We start from the raw sequence: 21465 nt of genomic DNA on the forward strand, positions 1-21465 counted from the left end.
AAACGAAAACCATCCAATAAAAACCAGAAGGAAACTTTCTGTAAAACTGTTCTAGGTCACATGAATTTCACTCAGACAGTTAAGCTTCTGTTTTCATTGAATAGTATTCTAACACTGTTTTAGGTTAGTCAGCTAAGGGATACTCGGGAGCGCTTTGAGGCTTACGTTGAAAACGGAAATATCTTCAGATAGATACTGGAGAGAAGATTTCCGAGGAGCAGCTTTGTGACGTGTGTATTCCACTCACAGAGTTATACTTTTCTTCTCATAGAGGATTGGGGAATCCCGATTTTTAGAAAACACTACCAGGGAACATATGGGAGTATATGGATGGCAATGGTGAAAAAGGAAATATCCTTAGACACAAACTGGAAAGAAGCTTTCTGTGAAACTGCTTTGTGATAGATATGCCTATTCATCTCACATAGATAAAATTTTCTTTCTATTATGCAATTTTCAAACTGTGTCATCTATGGATTCGCGAAGGGACTTTCGGGAGCTCATTCAGGACTGTGAGGAAATAGGAAATGTCTTCAGATAAAAACTGGAGAGAAGCTTTCTGTGAAACTGCTTTGTGATGTGTGTATTCCTCTCAGGGAGTTATACCTCTTTTCTCATAAGGCTGTGTTTGAACACTGCTCCTGCAAAACTGAAAATGTGATATTTTGCAGCTCTTTGAAGAGTCTGGAGAAAAGTGACATATCCTGAAATAAAACCACAAAGAAGTGTTACAAGAAACCGCTCTCTGACGTGTGCGTTCATTTCAGAGAGTTAAAGCTTAGACTACAATGCCCAGTTTGGAAACTCTGTCTTTGAGGAATCTGTGAGGGGATATTAAGTGGCGCCCAGAGTCTTGTGGTGAGAAAGGAAACGTCTTCCAGTGAAAACTGGAGAGGAGTTTTCGGAGTACCTCCTTTGTGATGTGTGTATACATCTCATAGAGTTAAATCATTCTTTGGATTGAGCAATTTGAAATCACTGTTTCTGTGGAACCTGAGAAAGGACATTTGAGAACGCTTTTTACAATATGCTGAAAAAGAAATACACTCTGATAAAAACCACAAGGAAACTTTCTGTGAAACTGTTCTAGGTCACATGAAATGCAATTGCACAGTTAGACTCCTGTTTTCATTGAGCAGTATTCTAACACTGTTTTAGGCTAGTCAGTTAAGGGAGCACTTTGAGACTTACAGTGAAAACGAAAATATCTTCAGATAGATACTGGAGAGAAGATTTCCAAAGAGCTGCTTAGTGACGTGTGCATTTCACTCATAGAGTTCTACTTTTCTTCTCATAGGCGATTGGGGAATACTGTTTGGAGAAAAAGCTACCAGAGTGCATTAGGGATTATATGGATGGCAATGGTGAAAAAGGAAATATCCTCAGACAAAAACTGGTAAGAAGCTTTCTGTGAAACTGTTTCATGACAGATATCTCTATTCATCTCACATAGATAAAACTTTCTATCTATACTCGGTTTTCAAGTTGCGTCATGGACGGTTTCAAGGATGGACATTTGGGAGCACATTCAGGTATTCGGTGAAAAAGGTGATATCTCTAGATAAAAACTGGAGAGAAGCTTTCAAAGCGACTGCTTTGTGTTGTGTGTATTCATCTCATAGAGTTAAATCTTTCTTTGGATTGAGCAGTTTAAAATCACTGTTTCTGTGGCGCCTGAGAAAGGACATTTGGGAACACTCTCTCAGAATATGCTGAAAAAGAAACACCCTCCGATAAAAAACAAGGAAACTTTCTGTGAAACTGCTCTAGGTCACGTGAATTCCATGCACACAGTTAAGCTTCTGTTTTCATTGAGCAGTATTCAAACACTGTTTAAGTTACACTGCTAAGGGATGCTCAGGAGCGCTTTGAGGCTTACAGTGAAATTGGAAATATCTTCAGATAGATATTGGAGAGAAGATTTCTAGGAGCTGCTTTGTGATGTGTGCATTTCACTCACAGAGTTATACTTTTCTTCTCATAGGGGATTGGGGAATCATGTTTGGAGGAAAAGCTACCAGTGGACCTTCGGGAGTATATGGACGGCTATCGTGAAAAAGGAAATATCCTCAGTCAAAAACCGGAAAGAAACTTTCTGTGAAACTGCTTTGTGATAGATATGTCTATTCATCTCACATAGATAAAACTTTCTTTATGTTACGCAGTTTTGAAACTGCATCATGTATGGATTCACGAAGGGACATTTGGTGGCACACACTGGCCAGTGGGGAAATAGGAAATATCTCCACATAAAAACTGAAGAGAAGCTTTCTGAGAAACTTTTTTGTGATGTGTGCATTCCACTCTGGGAATTATACCTCTTTTCTCATAGGCAGTGCTTGATCACTGTTCCTGTAAAACTGAAAAATTGATATCTTGCAGCACTTTGAAGACTATGGCGAAAAGTGAAATATCCTCAAATAAAACCAGGAGAGAAGTGTTCCAGGAAACTGCTCTCTGACGTGTTCATTCATTTCATAGATTTAAAGCTTACACTGCATTGCCCAGTTTGGAAACTCTGTCTTCGAGGAATGTGTGAAATGATATTAAGTGGTGCCCAGAGGTTTGTGGTGAGAAAGGAAACGTCTTCCGATGGAAACTGGAGAGAAGCGTTCAGAGCAACTGCTTTGTGATGTGTGTATTCATCTCATAGAGTTAAATCATTCTTTGGATTTAGCAGTTTGAAATCATTCTTTCTCTGGAACCTGAGAAAGGACATTTGGGAGCACTTGCAAGAATATGCTGAAAAAGTAATACCCTACGATAAAAAGCAAACAGAAACATTCTGTGAAACTGCACTAGGTCACGTGAATTCCACTCTCATAGTGAAGATTCTGTTTTCATTTAGCAGTATTCTAACACTGTTTTAGATTAGACAGCTGAAGGATATTCGGGAGCCCTCTGAGGCTTATGAAGAAAACGGAAATATCTTCAGATAGATACTGGAGAGAAGATTTCCGAGGAGCTGCTTTGTGACACGTGCATTCCACTCAGAGTTATACTTTTCTTCTCATAGAGGATTGGGTAATCCCGTCTCTAGGAAAAGCTACCAGGAGACATTCAGGAGTATATGGATGGATAAGGTGAAAAAGGAAATATCCTCAGACAAAAACTGGAAAGAAGCTTTCAGTGAAACTGCTTTGTGATAGATATGTCACTTCATCTCACATAGATAAAACTTGCTTTCTGTTACGCAGTTTTGAAACCTCGTCAAGGACGGATTCGTGAAGGGACATTCAGGAGCACATTCAGGCGTGTGGTGAAAAAGGAGATATCTTCAGATAAGAACTGGAGAGAAGCATTCTGAGAAACTGCTTTACACTGCGTGCGTTCCATTCAGGGAGTTATACCTCTTTTCTCATAAAGCAGTGTTTGAAGACTGTTCCTGTAAAACTGGAAAAGTGATACTTTGCTGCGCATTGAAGACTATGGCAAAAAGTGAAATATCCTGAAATAAAACCCAGAAAGAAGCATTCCAAGAAACTGTTCTCTGACGTGTGCATTCATTTAAAAGAGTTAAAGCTTACATTACGTTGCCCAGTTTGGTAACTCTGTCTTTGAGGAATCTGTGGAGGGATATTAATTGGCACCCTGAGGCTTGTGATGAGAAAGGAAACGTCTTCCGATGAAAACTGGAGAGAAACTGTCAGATCAACTGCTTTGTGACATGTGTATTCATCTCATAGCGTTAAATCATTCTTTGGATTGAGCAGTTTGAAATCACCGTTTCTGTAGAACCTGAAAAAGGACATTTGGGAACACTCTTAAGAATATGCTGAAAAAGAAATACCCTCTGATAAAAACCAGAAGCAAACTTTCTGTGAAACTACTCTAGATCACGTGAGGTTCACTCACACACTTAAGCTTGTATTTACATTGAGCAGTATTCTAACACTCTTTTAGGTTAGTCAGCTAAGGGATACTCGTGAATGCTTTGAGGCTTACGGTGAAAATGGAAATATCTTCAGAGAGATACTGCTGAGAAGATTTCCGAGGACCTGCTTTGTGACGTGTGCGTTTCATCCACAGAGTTACACTTTTCTTCTCCTAGAGGATTGGGGAATCCCGTTTGGAGAAAAAGCTACCAGGGGACATTCAGGATTATATCGACGGCTATGGTGAAAAAGGAAATACCCTCAGACACAAACTGGAAAGAATCTTTCCGTGAAACTGCTTTGTGATAGATATGTCTATTCATCTCACATAGATAAAACTTTCTTTCTATTATGCAGTTTTGAAATGGCGTCATTGACGGATTTGCAAAGGGACATTCGGTAGCATATTCAGGCCTGTGGGGAAATAGGAAATATCTCCAATGAAAACTGGAGAGAAGCTTTCTGAGAAACTGCTTTGTGATGTGTGCACTCCACTCAGGGAGTTATACCTCTTTTCTCATAAGGCAGTGTTTCAACACTGTTTCTCTAGAATTGAAAAAGTGATATTTTGAAGCGCATTGAAGACTATGGTGAAAAGGATATTTCCTTTGTCACTGTAAGCTTCAAAGCACTAAGAAATACCCCATTGCAGATTTCAGGAAAACTGTGTTAGCAAACTGATCCCTGAAGAGGAAAGTGTAACTCTGAGAGTTACATTCACACATCGCAATGCCGTTTCTCAGAACACTTCTTTCCAGTTTTTATCTGAGGATATTTCCTTCTTCACCATAGTCCTCAAAGAGATCATTGTGCTAAGAAATATCCCAATGGAGATTTCAAGCAAACAGTGTTAGCAAACGGTTCAATATATGGAAAGTGTAACTCTGTGAGTTACATTCACATGTCACAATGCAGTTTCTCAGAACGCGTCTTTCCAGTTTTCATCTGAGGATATTTTCTTTTTCACCATAACCCTCCATGAGCTCCCAAATGTCACTTTGCAAATTTCATGAGAAGTGTCTTAGCTAACAGCTTCATGAGGAGAAATGTGTAACTCTGTGAGATGAATTCACAGATCACAAAGAAGTTTCTCACAAGGCTTCTTTCACGTTTTTAATCGAGGATATTTCCTTTATCAGCCTAGGCCTCAATACGATCTAAAGTAACCCTTCTCAGATTCCTCAATGATAGTGTTAATCGACTGTTCCATGAAACGTAAGTGTAACTCTGTGAGATGAATTAACACAAAACAAAGAAATTTCTAAGAAAACTTCTTTCTAGTTTTTATCTGAGGATATCTCCTTTGTCACCATAAGCTTAATTGTGCTAAGAAGTATCCCATTGCAGATTTCAAGAAAACTGTGTTAGCAAGCTGATCACTGGAGGACAAGTGTAACTCTGTGAGTTGCATTCACACATCACAATGCCATTCCTCAGAATGCTTCTTTTCAGTTTTTATCTGAGGATATTTCCTTTTTCACCATAGCCCTCATTGAGCTCCCAAATGTCACTTTGCAGAATCAGCGAAAACAGTGTTAGCAAACTGTTACAAGAAAGGAAAGGTGAATGTCTGTGTGATGAATTCACACATCAGAAAGTAATTTCTCAGAAAGCTTCTTTATAGTTTTTATCCGAGGATATTTCCGTTTTCACCATGGGCCTTGATGCACTCCCAAATATCACTTTGCAGATTCTACAAAAACAGTGTTAGCAAACTGCTTCATGAAGACAAAATTGTAACTCAGTGAGATGAATCATATATCAAAAAGTAGTTTCTCAGAAAGCTACTTTCTAGTTTTTATTTGAGGATATTTCCTTTTTCACCACAAGCTTCATTGCGCTAAGAAATATCCCCATGCAGATTTCAAGAAAACAGTGTTAGCAAACGGATCAATGAAAAGGAAAGTGTAACTCTGTGAATTGCATACACATGTCACAATGCAGTTTCTCAGAATGCTTCTTTCCAGTTTTTATCTGAGGATATTTCCTTTTTCACCATAGCCCTCCAGGGGCTCCCAAATACCGCTTTGCAAATTTCATGAGAACAGTCGTAGCAATCGACTTCATGAGGGCAAAGGTGTATCTCTGTGAGGTGAATTCACAGATCACAAAGAAGTTTCTCAGAAAGCTTCTTTCTCATTTTTATTGGAGGATATTTCCTTTGGCCCTATAGTCTTCAAAGGGATCCGAAATATCAGTTCTCAGATTCCACAAAAACCGGGCTAGCAAACATCTCCACGAAATACTGTTGTAACTCTGTGAGTTGAATTCACACATCACAAAGCAGTTTCTCAGAAAGCGTCTTTCTTTTTTAAGTTGAGGTTATTTGTGACCTTGGAGCGCCACCATATGTCTTATTGCAGCTTCTGCGAAAACACTGTTATCAAGCTTCTCAATGAAAACAATGATGTAATTCTGTGGGCTGAATTCACCCACAACAAAGAAGTTTCTGAGAAGGCTTCTCTGCAGATTTGTCTGAGGATATTTCATTATTCACCATGGGATTCAATGATATCCAGGATATCACTTCTGAGATTCCAGAAAATCAGTGCTGGCAAACTCCTCCATGAAAGAGTGGTGTAACACTGTGAAATGAATTCTCACATCACAAAGCAGTTTCTCAGAAAGCTTCATTCCAGTTTTCCTCGGAGGATATTTCCTTTGTCCTTATACTCTTCAAACCCATCTGAAATATCAGTTCTCAGAATCCACAAAAACAGTGCTTGCAAACGGCTGCACGAAATATGTTGTATCTCTGTGAGATGAAGTCACATATCAGAAAACAATTTCTCAGAAAGCTTCTTTCACTTTTTATCTGAGGATATCTCCTTTGTCACTGTAAGCTGCATAGTGCTAAGAAGTATCCCATTGCAGATTTCAGCAAAACAGTGTTAGCAAACTGATCCCTGAAGAGAAAAGTGTTACTCTGCGAGTACATTCACACATCAGAATGCCGTTTCTAAGAACGCTTCTTTCCAGTTTTTATCTGAGAATATTTCCTTTTTCACCATAGCCCTCAATGAGCTCCCAAATATCACTTTGCAGAATCCACGAAAACAGTGTTAGCAAACTGCTACAACAAGGGAAAGGTGAGTCTCTGTGTGATGAATTCACACATCAGAAAGTAATTTCTCAGAAAGCTTCTTTATAGTTATTATCTGAGGATATTTCCATTTTCACCATGGGCCTCAATGCGCTCCTAAATATCACTTTGCAGATTCCACGAACACAGTGTTAGCAAACTGCTTCATGAAGACTAAGTTGTAACTCTGTGCGGTGAATTCCCATATCACAAAGAAGTTTCTCACAAAGATTCTTTCACGTTTTTATTTGAGAATAGTTTCTTTATCAGCATAGGCCTCAATGCAATCCAAAGTAGCCCTTCTTAGTTTCCTCAAAGACAATGTTAATCGACTGCTCCATGAAACGTAACTGTAACCCTTTGACATGAATTCACACATTACAAAACAGTTTCTCAGAAAACTTCTTTTTAGTTTTTATTAGAGGATATTTCCTTTGTCACCAGAAGCTTCATTGTGCTAAGTATTTGATTGCAGATTTGAGGGAAACTGTTAGCAAACTGATCAATGAAGGGAAAAGTGTAACTCTGTTAGTTGCATTCAAACATCACAATGCAGTTCTCAGAACGCTTCTTTCCATTTTTATCTGTGGATATTTCCTTTTTCTCCCTTGGACTCAATGCTCTCACCATATTACTTTGCAGATTGCACAAAAACAGTGTTAGCAATCTGCTACAAGAAGGGAAAGGTGAATCTCTGTGTGATGATTTCATTCATCAGAAAGCAAGTTCTCAGAAAGCTTCTTTCTAGTTATTATCTGAGGAAACTTCCTTTTCACTATAGGCCTCAATGGGCTCACAAATATCACTTTGCAAATTCCACGAGAACAGTCTTAGTGAACGACTTTATGAAGAGAAAGGTGTAACTCTGTGAGGTGAACTCACATATCACAAAGCAATTTCTCAGAGAGCTTCTTTCACGTTTTTAATTGAGGATATTTCTTTTATCAGTGTAGGCCTCAATGCAATTCAAACTATGCCTTCTCAGATTCCCCAAAGACAGTGGTAACAGACTGCTCCAAGAAACGAAAGTGTAACTCTGTGAGTTGCATTCACACATCAGAATGCAGTTTCTCAGAATGCTTCTTTCTGATTTTTATCTGAGGATATTTCCTTTTTCACTGTAGCCTTCAATGCACTCCCAAATATCAATTTGCAGATTCCAGGAGATATAGTGTTAGCAAACAGCTTCATGGATAGAAAGGTGTAACTCTTTGAGATGAATTCACATATCACAAGGAAGTTTCTCATAAAACTGCTTTCTCATTTTTATTTCAGGATATTTCCTTTGTCCTTATACTCTTCAAAGTGATCTGAAATATGAGTTCTCAGATTCCACAAAAACAGGGCTAGCAAAGGGCTCCACGAAATACAAGGGTAACTCAATGAGTTGAATTCACACATCACAAAGCAGTTTCTTAGAAAACTTCTTCCTAGTTTTTATCTGATGATATTTCCTTTGTCACCATAAGCTTCATTGCACTAAGTATCCCATTGTTTATTTTAAGAAAACTGTGTAAGCAAACTGATCAATGGAAAGAAAAGTGGAAGTCTGTGAGTTGAATTCACACATCATAATGCACTTTCTCAGAACGCTTCTTTCCAGTTTTTATCTGAGGATATTTCCTTTTTCACCATAGCTCTCAAAGCGCTCCCAAATTTCACTTTGCATATTCCACCAGAACAGTGTTAGCAAAGGCTTCATGAAGAGAAAGGTGTAACTATGTGTGATGAATTCACACATCACAAAGAAGTTTCTCAGAAAGCTTCTTTCTCATTTTTATCTGAGGATATTTCCTTTGTCCGTATAGTCTTCAAAGTCATCCAAAATATCAGTTTTCAGATTGTACAAAAACAGGGCTAGCAAACGGCTCTATGAAATACAAGTGAAACTCAGTGAGTTGAATTCACACATTACAAAGTGGATTCTAAGAAAACTTCTTTCTAGTTTTTATTTGAGATATTTCCTTTGTCACCAGAAACTTCATTGTGCTAAGAAGTATCCGATTGCAGATTTCAATAAAACTGTGTTAGCAAAGTGATCAATGAAGAGAAAAGTGTAACTCTGTGAGTTGCATTTTTCATCACAATGCAGTTTCTCAGAATGCTTCTTTCCAGGTTTTATCTGTGGTTATTTCCTTTTTCACCATAGCCCCCAATGCACTCCCAAATATCACTTTGCAGATTCCACAAAACAGTGTTAGCAAACTGCTACAAGAAGGGAAAGGTGAATCTCTGTGTAATGAATTCACATATCATAAAGCAATTTCTCAGAAAGCTTCTTTCTAGTTATTAACTGCGGATAGTTCCTTTTTCACCATAAGCCTCAATGCGCTTCCAAATATCACTTTTCAGATTCCACGAAAACAGTGTTAGCAAACTGCTTCATGAAGACTAAGCTGTAACTCTGTGAGATGAATTCACATATCACAAAGAAGTTTCTCAGAAAGCTTCTTTCACGTTTTTAATTGAGGATATTACCTTTATCAGTGTAGGCCTCAATGCAATCCAAAGTATCCCTTCTCATATTCCCCAAACAGTGGTAATAGAATGCTCCATGAAACGAAAGTGTAACTCTGTGAGATAAATTCACACATCACAAAGCAGTTTCTTGAAACGCTTCTTTCCAGTTTTTTTTTGAGGATATTTCCTTTTCCACCGTAACCCTCAATGAGCTCCCAAATATCACTTTGTGGATTCCATGAGAACAGTGATCACAAAATGGCTTCATGAAGAGAAATGTGTAACTGTGTGTGATGAATTCACACATCAGAAAGCAATTTCTCAGAAAGCTTCTTTGTAGTTATTATCTGAGGAAACTTCCTTTTTCACCATAGGCCTCAATGCGCTCTGAAATATCACTTTGCAGATTCCACGAAAATAGTGGTAGCAAACTGCTCAAAGAAAATAAAGGTGTAACTCTGTGAGATGAATTCACACATCATGAGGAACTTTTCAGAAAACGTCTTTCTAGTTTTCTTCTTAGGGTTTTTCCTTTCTCAACACTGGCTTCAATGCTTTCCAAAATATGCTTTCTCAGATTTGCCAAAAAGATGTTACCAAATGATCCATGAAAAGATTCGTGCAACTCTGTGAGATGAATTAACACATAACAAAGCGGTTTCTCAGAATGCTTCTTTCTCTTTTTTATCTTAGGATATTTCCATCCAAAATATGCCTCCTCAGATTCCCCAAAAATCGTGCTACCAAACTGCTCATTGAAAACAGTGGTGTAGCTCTGTGAGAGGAATTAACACATCACAAAACTGTTTCCCAGAAAGCTTCTTTCTAGTTTTTATCTGAAGATATTTCCTTTGACATCCTAGGATTCAATGAGTTCCCAAGTACCCTATTACATATTCTACAAAACCAGTTTTATCAGACTGCTGAATGAACACAACCATGTAACTCTGTCAGATGAATTCACACATCCAAAAGCAGTGTATTAGAAACCTTCCTTCTAGTTTTTATCTGAGGATATGAAATTTTTCACCATAGGCCTCAATGCACTCCCAATCATCCCTTTGCAGATTCCATGAAAACAGTGTTATGAAACTGCTCAGTGAAAAGTGTGGTGTAACTCTGTGAGATGAATTCACACATCACAAAGAACTTTCTCAGAAAATTTCTTTCAAGTTTTTATCTGAGGATATTTTCTGTGTCATCACAAGTTTAAATGCGATCCAAAATATCCCTTCTCAGATTCCAGAAAAACAGTGCTTCCAAACTGATCCATGAAAATAATCGTGTAACTCTGACAGATGAATTAACACACCAGAAATCAGTTTATCTGAAAACTTTATTCTCGTTTTTATCTGAGCATATTTGCTATTTCACTACAGATCTCAATGCTCTCCCAAATATACATTTGCAGATTTCTTGAAAACAGTGTTAGCAAACTGCTCCATGAAAAGAATGGTATAAGTCTCTGAGATGAAATTACACTTCACAAAGAACTTTCTTAGAAAGTTTCTTTCTAGTTTTTATCAGTGGGTTATTCCTTTGACACCATAGGCTTCAATGCCATTCAAAATATCCCCCTCAGATTCCCCAAAAGAAGTGCTACCAAAGTGCTCCATGAAAAATGTGGTGATAGTGAGTACAAAGCTGTTTCTCAAAAAGCTGCCTTCCTGTTGTTATCTGAGGATATTTTTTTCTCACCATATTCCTCAATGCCCTCCCAAATATCCCATTGAAGATTAAACGAAAAAAGTGTTAGTAAACTTCTCATTGAAAAAAATGGTGTAACTCTGTGAGATGAATTCACCATCACAAAGTAGTTTCTCAGAAAGCTTCTTCCTAATATTTATCTGAGGATATTTCCTTTCTCAGTAAAGGCCTAAATGAGCTCCAAATATCCCTTTGCAGATTCCATGAAAACTGTGTAATCAAACTGCTCAATGAAAAGAACGCTGTACCTCACTGAGAAGAAATGACACTTCACAAAGAACTTTTATGGAAAGCTTCTTTCCAGTTTTTGTCTGAGGTTATTTCCCTTTTCACCATAGGCATCAACATGCTCCTGAATATCACTTGGTACCTTTTTCTCCAAAAGGGTTTCCCTGATGCTGTATGAGAAGAGAGGTATAACACAGTGAGTGGAATGCACACGTCACAAAGCAGTTCCTTGGAAAGCTTCTCTCCAGTTTCGATCTGAATCTATTTCCTTTTTCACCATAAGCTTCACAGCACTCCCGAATTCCCCTTCACACTCTAAACATAAACAGGGTTAGAAAACTGCTCAATGAAAAGAGAGGCTTAACAGAGTGAGAGGAATCAAGATGACACAGAGCAGTTTTACAGAAAGCTTCCTTCTGGATTTTACCTGAGGCTATTTCTTTCTCCATATTCTAAGGAGTGTTCCCAAATGTCCTTCCTCATATTCCACAAAAACAGTGATTTCAAAGTGCTCAATCCAAAGAATGGTTCAACGCTATGAGACTAATACATACATTCCAAAGCAGTTGCTCAGAAAGCTTCTCAGCAGTCTTCATCAGAAGGTGTTTCCTTGCTCACCACAAGTCTCCAGGCGCTACATAATATCCCTTCACAGATTCCTCAAAGACAGAGTTTCCAAACTGTGCAACGGAGAGTAAACTTTAACTCTTTGAAGTGAATACACATATCAAAGAGCAGTTCCTTGGAAAGATTCTCTCTGGATTTCATTTGAGGATATTTCACTTTTCGCCATAATGTTCAATGTGCTCTGAAATATCACATTTTCAGTTTTACAGGAACAGTGTTCAAACACTGCCTTATGAGAAAAGAGGTATCACTCCCTGAGTGGAGTGCACACATCACAAACCAGTTTCTCAGAAAGCTTCTCTCCAGTTTTTATCTGAAGATATTTCCTATTTCACCATAGGCTTGAATGTGTTTCTGAATGTCCCTTTGCAAATCTGTCCATTACGGCATTTCAAAATTGTGTAATAGAAAGAAAGTTTTACCCATGTGAGATGAATAAACATATCTATCACAAAGCAGTTTCACAGAAAGCTTCTTTCCAGTTTTTGACTGAGGATATTTCTTTTTTCACCATAGCTATCTATATACTCCCGAATGTCCTCTGGTAGCTTTTTCTCCAAAAGGGACTCCCCAATTCTCTATGAGAAGAAAAGTAAAACTCTGTGTGTGGAATGCACATGTCACAAAGCGGCTCCTCGGAAATCTTCTCTCCAGTATCTATCTGAAGATATTTCCTTTTTCACCGTAAGCCTCAAAGTGCTCCCAAGTATCCCTTAGCTGATTAAACTTAAACAGTGTTAGAATACTGCTCAATGAAAAGAGAAGCTTAACTGTGTGAGTGAAATTCACATGACACAGAGCAGTTACACAGAAAGCTTCCTTCGGGTTTTTAACGGAGGATATTTCATTTTTAGCATATTCTTAAGAGAGTTCCCAAATGTCCTTTCTCAGGTCCACAGAGAGAGTGATTTCAAAGTGCTCAATCCAAACAATGATTTAACTCTATGAGATGAATATGATCTATGAGATGAATACACACATCACAAAGAAGTGGCTCAGAAAGCTTCTCTCCAATTTACAATGGATGACAATTCCTTGCTCGCCACTAGGCCACCAGTCACCACTTAATATTCCTTCACAGAATCCTCAAACACAGACTTTCCAAACTGGGAAATGTAGAGTAAGCTTTTACTCTCTGAAACGAATGCACATTTCAGAGAGCCGTTTCTTTGAAAACTTCTTTCTGGGTTTTATTTCAGGATATTTCATTTTTCACCTTAGTCTTCCCTGCGCTCTGAAATATTCCTTTTTCGGTTTTACAGGAACATTGTTCAAACACCGTCTTATGAGAAAAGAGGTATAACACCCTGAGTGGAATGCACACATCACAAAACAGTTTCTCAGAAACCTTCTATCCAGTTTTTATCTGAACATGTCTCGTTTTTCACCATAGGCCTGAATGTGCTCCTGAATGCCCCTTCACAGTTTCGTCCATGACGGAGTTTTGAAACTGTGTATTATAAGGAAAGTTTTATCTATGTGAGATGAATAAACATATCTATCACTAAGCAGTTTCACAGAAATCTTCTTTCCAGTTTTTGTCTGAGGGCATTTCCTTTTTCACCATAGCCATCCATATACTCTCGAATGTCCCTTGGTAGTTTTTTCTCCAAAAGGGACTTCCCAATCCTCTATGAGAAGAAAGGTATAATTCTGTGAATGGAATGCACAAGTAACAAAGCAGCTCCTCGGAAAGCTTCTCTCCAGTTTGTATCTGAAGTTATTTCCTTTTTCTCCATAAGCCTCAAAGCACTCCTGAATATCCCTTTGCAGATTAAACAAAAAGAGTGTTAGAATACTGCTCAATGGAAAGAGAAGCTTAACTGTGCGAGTGGAATTCATGCAACACAGAGTAGTTTCACAGAAAGCTTCCTTCTGGTTTCTATCTGAGGTTATTCTTTTTTCAGGATATTCTAAAGAACCTTCCCAAATGTCCTTTCTCAGATTCCACAGAAACAGTGATTTCAAAATGCTCAATCCACAATTGGTTTAACTCTATGAGATGAAAACACACATCACAGGCAGTTGCTCAGAAAGTTTCTCTACAGTTTTCAACAGAAGAGATTTCCTTGCTCACCACAGGTCTCTGGGTGCCACTTAATATCCCCTCACAGATTCCTCAAAGACAGATTTTTCGAAGTGGTCAATGTAGAGTATATTTTAACTCTGTGAAATGAATGCACATATCAGAGAGTAGTTTCTTGAAACGCTTCTTTCTGGATTTTATTTGAGGATGTATCACTTTTTGCCATATTCTTCAATACGCTCTGAAATATCACTTTTTCAGTGTCACAGAAACAGTGTTCAAACACTGAATTAGGAGAAAAGAGGTATAACTCCCTAAGTGGAATGTACATATCACAAAGCAGTTTCTACGAAAGCTTCTCTCCAGGTTTTATCTGAAGATATTTCCTTCTTCATCATAGGCCAGAATGTGATCCCGAATATCCCTTTGCAGATCCGTCCATGACGGAATTTGGAAGCTGCGTAATATAAAGAAAACTTTACCTGTGTGAGATGAATAAACATAGCAAAAAGCAGATTCATAGAAAGCTTCTATCCAGATTTTATCTGAATAGATTTCCTTTTTCACCATAGTCTTGTATGTGCTCTCGAATGTCCCTTCACAGATCTGTACATGACAGAGTTTCCAAGTTGTGTAATGTAAAGAAAGCTTTATCTATGTGAGATGAATACACATATCACAGAGCAGTTTCATAAAAAACTTCTTTCCAGCTTTTGTCTGAGGCTATTTCCCTTTTCACCATAGGCAACAACATGCTCCCGAATATCACCTGGTACCCTTTTCTCCAAAAGGGTTTCCCCGATGCTGTATGAGAAGAGAAGTATAACACTGTGAGTGGAATGCACACGTCACAAAGCAGTTCCTTGGAAAGCTTCTCTCCAGTTTCGGTCTGAACATATTTCCTTTTTCACCATAAGCCCCAAAGTTCTCCTGAATATCCCTTTACACGCTAAACATAAACAGGGTTAGAAAACTGCTCAATGAAAATGGATGCCTAACTGACAGAGAGGAATTAAGACGACACAGAGCAGTTTCACAGAAAGCTTCCTTCTGGATTTTATCCAAGGATATTTCTTTCTCCATATTCCAAGGAGTGTTCCCAAATGTCCTTCCTCAGATTCCACAAAAACAGTGATTTCAAAGTGTTCAATCCAAAGAATGGTTTAATTCTATGAGACTAATACACACATCACAAAACAGTTGCTCAGAAAGCTTCTCTCCAGTTTTTATCTGAAGATATTTCCTATTTCACCATAGGCCTGAATGTGCTCCCGAATGTCCCTTCTTGAATCTGTCCATGACGCAGTTTCAAAACTGCATAATAGAAAGAAAGTTTTATCTATGTGAGATGAATAAACATATCTATCACAAAGCAGTTTCACAGAAAGCTTCTTTGCAGTTTTTGTCTGAGGATATTCCCTTTTTCACCATGGCCATACATATACTCCCAAATGTTCCCTGGTAGCTTTTTCTCCAAAAGGGATTCCCCAATCCTTTATGAGAAGAAAGGTAAAATTCTGTGAGTGGAATGCACATGTCACAAAGCAGTTCCCCAGAAATCTTCTTTCTAGTTTCTATCTGAAGATATTTACTTTTTCACCATAAGCCTCAAAGCGCTCCCAAATATCCCTTTGCAGATTAAACTAAAAAGTGTTACAGAATACTGCTCAATGAAAAAAGAAACTTCCCTCCAGTTTCTATCTGAACAGATTTCCTTTTTCACCTTAAGCCTCAAAGCACTCCTTAATATCCCTTCACACGCTAAACATAAACAGTGTTAGAAAATTGCTCATTGGAAAGAGAAGCTTAACTTAGTGAGAGGAATTCACACGACACATAGTAGTTTCACAGAAAGTTTCCTTCTTTTTTTTAATCTGAGGATATTTCTTTCTTCATATTCTAAAGAGCCTTCCCAAATGTCCTTCCTCAGATTCCACAGAAAGAGTGATTTCAAACTGCTCAATCCAAAGTATGATTTAACTCTCTGAGATGAATACACACATCACAAAGCAGTTGCTCAGAATGCTTCTCTCCAGTTTTCAATGGAAGACGTTACCTTGCTCACCACATGCCTCTGGGTGCCACTTAATATCCCTTCACAGATTTCTCAAAGACAGAATTTCAACTGGGTAATATAAAGTGAACTTTACCTCTGTGAAATGAAGGCACATATCCGAGAACAGTTTCTTGGAACACTTCCTTCTGGGTTTTATTTGAGGATATATCACTTTCCACCATAGTCTTCGATGCTCTCCGAAGTATCACTTTTTTCTTTTACAGGAACAGTGTTCAAACACTGCCTTATGAGAAAAGAGGTATAACTCCCTGAGTGGAATGCACGTATCACAAAACAGTTTCTCTGAAAGCTTCTCTCCAGTTTCTACCTGAACATATTTCCTTTTTCACCATAAGCCTCTAAGTGCTCCTGAATATCCCTTTGCACGCTAAACATAAACAGTGTTAGAAAACTGCTCAATGACAAGAGAAGCTTAACTGAGTGAGAGGAATTCACACATCACAAAGCAGTTTCTCTGAAAGCTTCTTTCCGGTTTTTATCTGAAGATATTTCCATTTTCACCATAATGCTGAATGTGCTCCCGAATGTCACTTCGTGCATCCATCCATGACAGAGTTTCCGAACTGCATTATATAAAGAAACTTTTAACAATTTGAGGTGAATAACTTATCTATTACAAAGCAGTTTCACAGAAAGCTTCTTTCTAGTTTTTGTTTGAGCATAATTCCTTTTTCATCATAGCCGCCCATGTACTCCCGAATGTCCCTTGGTAGCTTTTTCTCTAAAAGTGATTCCCCAATCCTCTAGGAGTAGAAAGGTATAACTCTGTGAGTGGAATTCGCATGTCACAAAGCTACTGCTCAGAAAGCTTCTCTCCAGTTTCTATCTGAGGATATTTCCGTTTTCACCATAAACCTAAAAGCACTCCCAAATATCCCTTTGCAGACTAAACAAAAACAATGGTACAATATTGTTCAATGAAAAAAGAAGTTTAATTGTGTGAGTGGAATTCACACGATGCAGAGCAGTTTCACAGAAAGCTTACTTCTGGTTTTTATCTGAGGGTATTTCTTTTTCAACATATTCTAAAGAGCGTTCCCTAATGTCCTTTCTCAGGTTCCACAGAGTGATTTCAAACTGCTCAATCCAAAGAATGATTTAACTTTATGAGATGAAAACACACATCACATGCTGTTGCTCACAAAGCTTCTCAACAGTTTTCAACGGAATAGATTTCCTTGTTCACCACTGGCCTCTGAGCTCCACTTAATATCCCCTTGTAGATTTCTCAAAGACAGATTTCTCAAACTGGGCAATGTAGAGTAAGCTTTAACTCTGTGAAATGAATGCACATACCAGAGAGCAGCTTTTTGGAATGCTACTTTCGGATTTTATTTGAGGGTATTTCACTTTTGGCCATGTTCTTCATTGAGTTCTGAAACATCACTTTTTCCGTTTTACAGGAACAGTGTTCAAACACTGCCTTATGAGAAAAGAAGTATAAATCCCGGAGTGGAATGCACACATCTCACAGCAATTTCTAAGAAAGCTTCTCTCAATTTTTTATCTGAAGATATTTCCTTTTTCAACATAAGCCTGAATGTACTCCTGAATATCCCTTTGCCAATCCGTCCATGACAGAGTTTCCAAACTGCATAACATAAAGAAAGTTTTCTCTATGTGAGATGAATAAACATATCTATCATAAAGCAGTTTCACAGGAAGTTTCTTTCCAGTTTTTGTCTGAGGATATTTCATTTTTCACTATAGCCGTCCATGTACTCCCAAATGTCCCTTAATGGCTTTTTGTGCAAAAGACGTTCACCAATCCTCTAATTGAAGAAAAGTATAACTCTGTGAGTGGAATGCACACGTCACAATGCAGTTTCTCGGAAAGCTTCTCTCTAGTTTCTGTCTGAAGATATTTCCGTTTTCGCCATAAGCCTTAAAGTGCTAATGAATATCTCTTCATAGACTAAACAAAAACAAAGTTAGAATACTGCTCAATGAAAAGAGAAACTGAACTGTGTGAATGGAAATACACAGCACAGAGCAGTTTCACAGAAAGCTTCCTTCTGGTTTTTATCTGAGGGTATTTCTTTTTCAACATATGCTAAAGACTGCTCCCAAATAGCCTTTCTCAGGTTCCAAAGGAACAGTGATTTCAAGCTGTTCAATACAAAGAATGATTTAACTCTATGAGATGAATACACACATCACAAAGCAGTTGCTCAGAAAGCTTTCCTCCAGTTTTCAACAGAAGACATTTCCTTGCTCACCACAGGCCTCTGGGCGACACAAATATCCCTTCAAAGATTCCTCAAAAACACAGTTTCCACACTGGGCAATGTACAGTAAGATTTAACTCTGTGAAATGAATGCATATATCAGAGAGTAACTTCTTGAAATGCTTCTTTCTGGGTTTTATTTGAGGATAGTTCAATTTTCACCATAGTCTTCAATGCTCTCTGAAATTTTACTTTTTCGGTTTTACAGGAACTGTATTCAAACACTGCCTTATGAGAAAAGAAGCATAGCTCCCTGAGTGCAATGTACACAACATAAAGCAGTTTCTCAGAATGCTTCTCTCCAGTTTTTATCTGAAGATATTTCAATTTTCACCACATTCCTCAATGTGCCCCCGAATTTCCCTTCACAGATGAGTTCATGACAGAGTTTCCAAGCTGTGTAATATAAAGAAGGCTTATGTATGTGAGATGAATAAAACTAGCAAAAACCAGATTCACAGAAAGCTTCTTTCCAGTTTTTATGTGAAGATATTTCCATTTTTACCATAGTTCTGAATGTCCTGCCATGTGTCCCTTCGCAAATCCATCAATGACGGAGATTCAAAGCTATGTAATGTAAAGAAAGCTTTATCTATGTGAGATGAATAAACATAGCAAAAACCAGATTTACAGAAAGCTTCTTTCCAGTTTCTATCTGAATATATTTCCTTTTTCACCGTAAGCCTCACAGCGCTCCGGAATCTCCCTTCGCACGTTAACATAAACAGTTTAGAAAACTGCTCAGTGAAAAAGGAAGTTTAACTGAGTGAGTAATTAACATGATGCATAGCAATTTCACAGAAAGCGTCCTTCTGGTTTCTATTGGAGGATATTTCTTTCTCCATATTCAAAAGAGCGTTACCAAATATCCTTCCTCAGATTCCACAGAAGCAGTGATTTCAAACTGCACAATCCAAAGAATGGTTTAACTCTATGAGATAAACACACACATCACAAAGCAGTTGCTCAGAAAACTTCTCTCCAGTTTTCATTGGAAGACATTTCCTTGCTCACTACAAGCCTCCAGCTACCATTTAATATCCATTCGCAGATTTCTCAAAGACAGAGCTTCCAAACTGGGCAACGGAGTGTAAGTTTTAACTTTGTGAAATGAATGCACATATCAGAGAGCAGTTTCTTGGAATGCTTCTTTCTGGGTTCTATTTGAGGATAATTCACTTCACCATAGTATTCAAGGCGATCAGAAATACCACTTTTTCGGTTTTACAGGAACAGTGTTCAAACACTGCCTTATGAGAAAAGAGGTATGACTCCCTGAATGGAATGCACACACCACAAAGCAATTTCTCAGAAAGCTTCTCTCCAGTTTTATCTGAAGAGATTTTGTTTCTCACCATAGGCTTGAATATGCTCTCGAATGTCTTGTCGTGGATCCGTCCATGACAGAGTTTCTAAACTGCATAACATAAAGAAAGTTTTACCTATGTGAAAGGAATAAACATATCTACCACAAAGCACTTTCACAGAAAGCTTCTTTCCAATTTTTGTCTGAGGATATTTCCTTTCTCACCATAAATGTCCATATACTCCCGAATGTCCCCTGGTAGCTTTTTCTCCAGAAGGGATTCCCCAATCCTCTATGACAAGTAAAGTATAAATCTGTGAGTGGAATGCACACGTCACAAAGCAGCTTCTCAGAAATCTTCTCTCCAGTTTCTATCTGTAGATATTTCCGTTTTCACCATAAGCCTCAATGCACTTCTGAGTATCCCTTAGCTGTCTAAACTAAAACAGTGTTAGAATACTGCTCAATGAAAACAGAAGCTTAACTGTGCGAGTGGAATTAACATGACACAGAGCAGTTTCACAGAAAGTTTCCTTCTGTTTTTTATCGGAGGGTATTTCTTTTTCAGCATATTCTTAAGAGCATTCCCAAATGTCCTTTCTAAGTTTCCACAGAAAGAGTGATTTCAAACTGCTCAATCCAAAGAATGATTTAACTCTATGAGATGAGTACACATCACAAAGCAGTTTCTCAGAAAGCTTCTATCCAGTTTTTATCTGAAAATATCTCCTATTCCACCGTTGACCTGAATGTGTTCCCGCATGTCCCTTCGTGAATCCATCCATGATGGAGTTTCCAAACTGCGTAATATATGGGATGTTTTATCTATGTGAGATGAATAAACACAACTATCACAAAGCAGTTTCACAGAAATCTTCTTTCCAGTTTTTGTCTGAGGATATTTCCTTTTTCACCATAGCCATCCATTTACTCCTGAATGTCCCCTGGTAGCTTTTGCTCCAAAAAGGATTCCCCAATCCTCTATGAGAAGAAAAGTATAACTCTGTGAATGCAATACACACGTCACAAAGCAGTGCCTCGGAAATCTTCTCTCCATTTTCTATCTGAAGGTATTTCGGTTTTTACCATAGGCCTCAAAGCACTCCCGAGTATCCCTTAGCTGACTAAACTAAAACAGTGTTGGAATACTGCTCAATGAAAACAGAAGCTTAACTGTGCGAGTGGAATTCACATGACACAGTGCAGTTTCACAGAAGGCGTCCTTCTGGTTCTTATCAGAGGGTATTTCTTTTTCAGCATATTCTTCTTTTTGTCTTTTTTTTTTTTCTTTTTGTGGAGAACGGTGTCTCGCTATATTACCCAGGCAGGTCTCGAACTCCTGGGCTCAAGCTATCCTCCTACCTCTGCCTCCCTGAGAGCTGGGATTAAAGGCATGAGCCACCACACCGAGCTCAGCATATTCTTTTTTTTTTTTTTTTTTTTACTGTTTCCTTAAAACCCAGAGTTGAGCTAATGTATTCTTTTTTTTTTTTTTTTTTTTAATTTATTTATTATTATTAAACTTCAAGTTGTAGGGTACATGTGCACAACGTACAGGTTTGCTACATATGTATACTTGTGCCATGTTGGTGTGCTGCACCCATCAACTCGTCATTTACATCAGGTATAACTCCCAATACAATCCCTCCCCCCTCCCCCCTCCCCGTGATAGGCCCCGGTGTGTGATGTTCCCCTTCCCGAGTCCAAGTGATCTCATTGTTCAGTTCCCACCTACGAGTGAGAACATGCGGTGTTTGGTTTTCTGTTCTTGTGATAGTTTGCTAAGAATGATGGTTTCCAGCTGCATCCATGTCCCTACAAAGGATGCAAACTCATCCTTTTTTATGGC

This window comes from Chlorocebus sabaeus, chromosome 2 (assembly GCF_047675955.1).
Source record: "Chlorocebus sabaeus isolate Y175 chromosome 2, mChlSab1.0.hap1, whole genome shotgun sequence".
NCBI classification, from domain to species: Eukaryota; Metazoa; Chordata; class Mammalia; order Primates; family Cercopithecidae; genus Chlorocebus; species Chlorocebus sabaeus.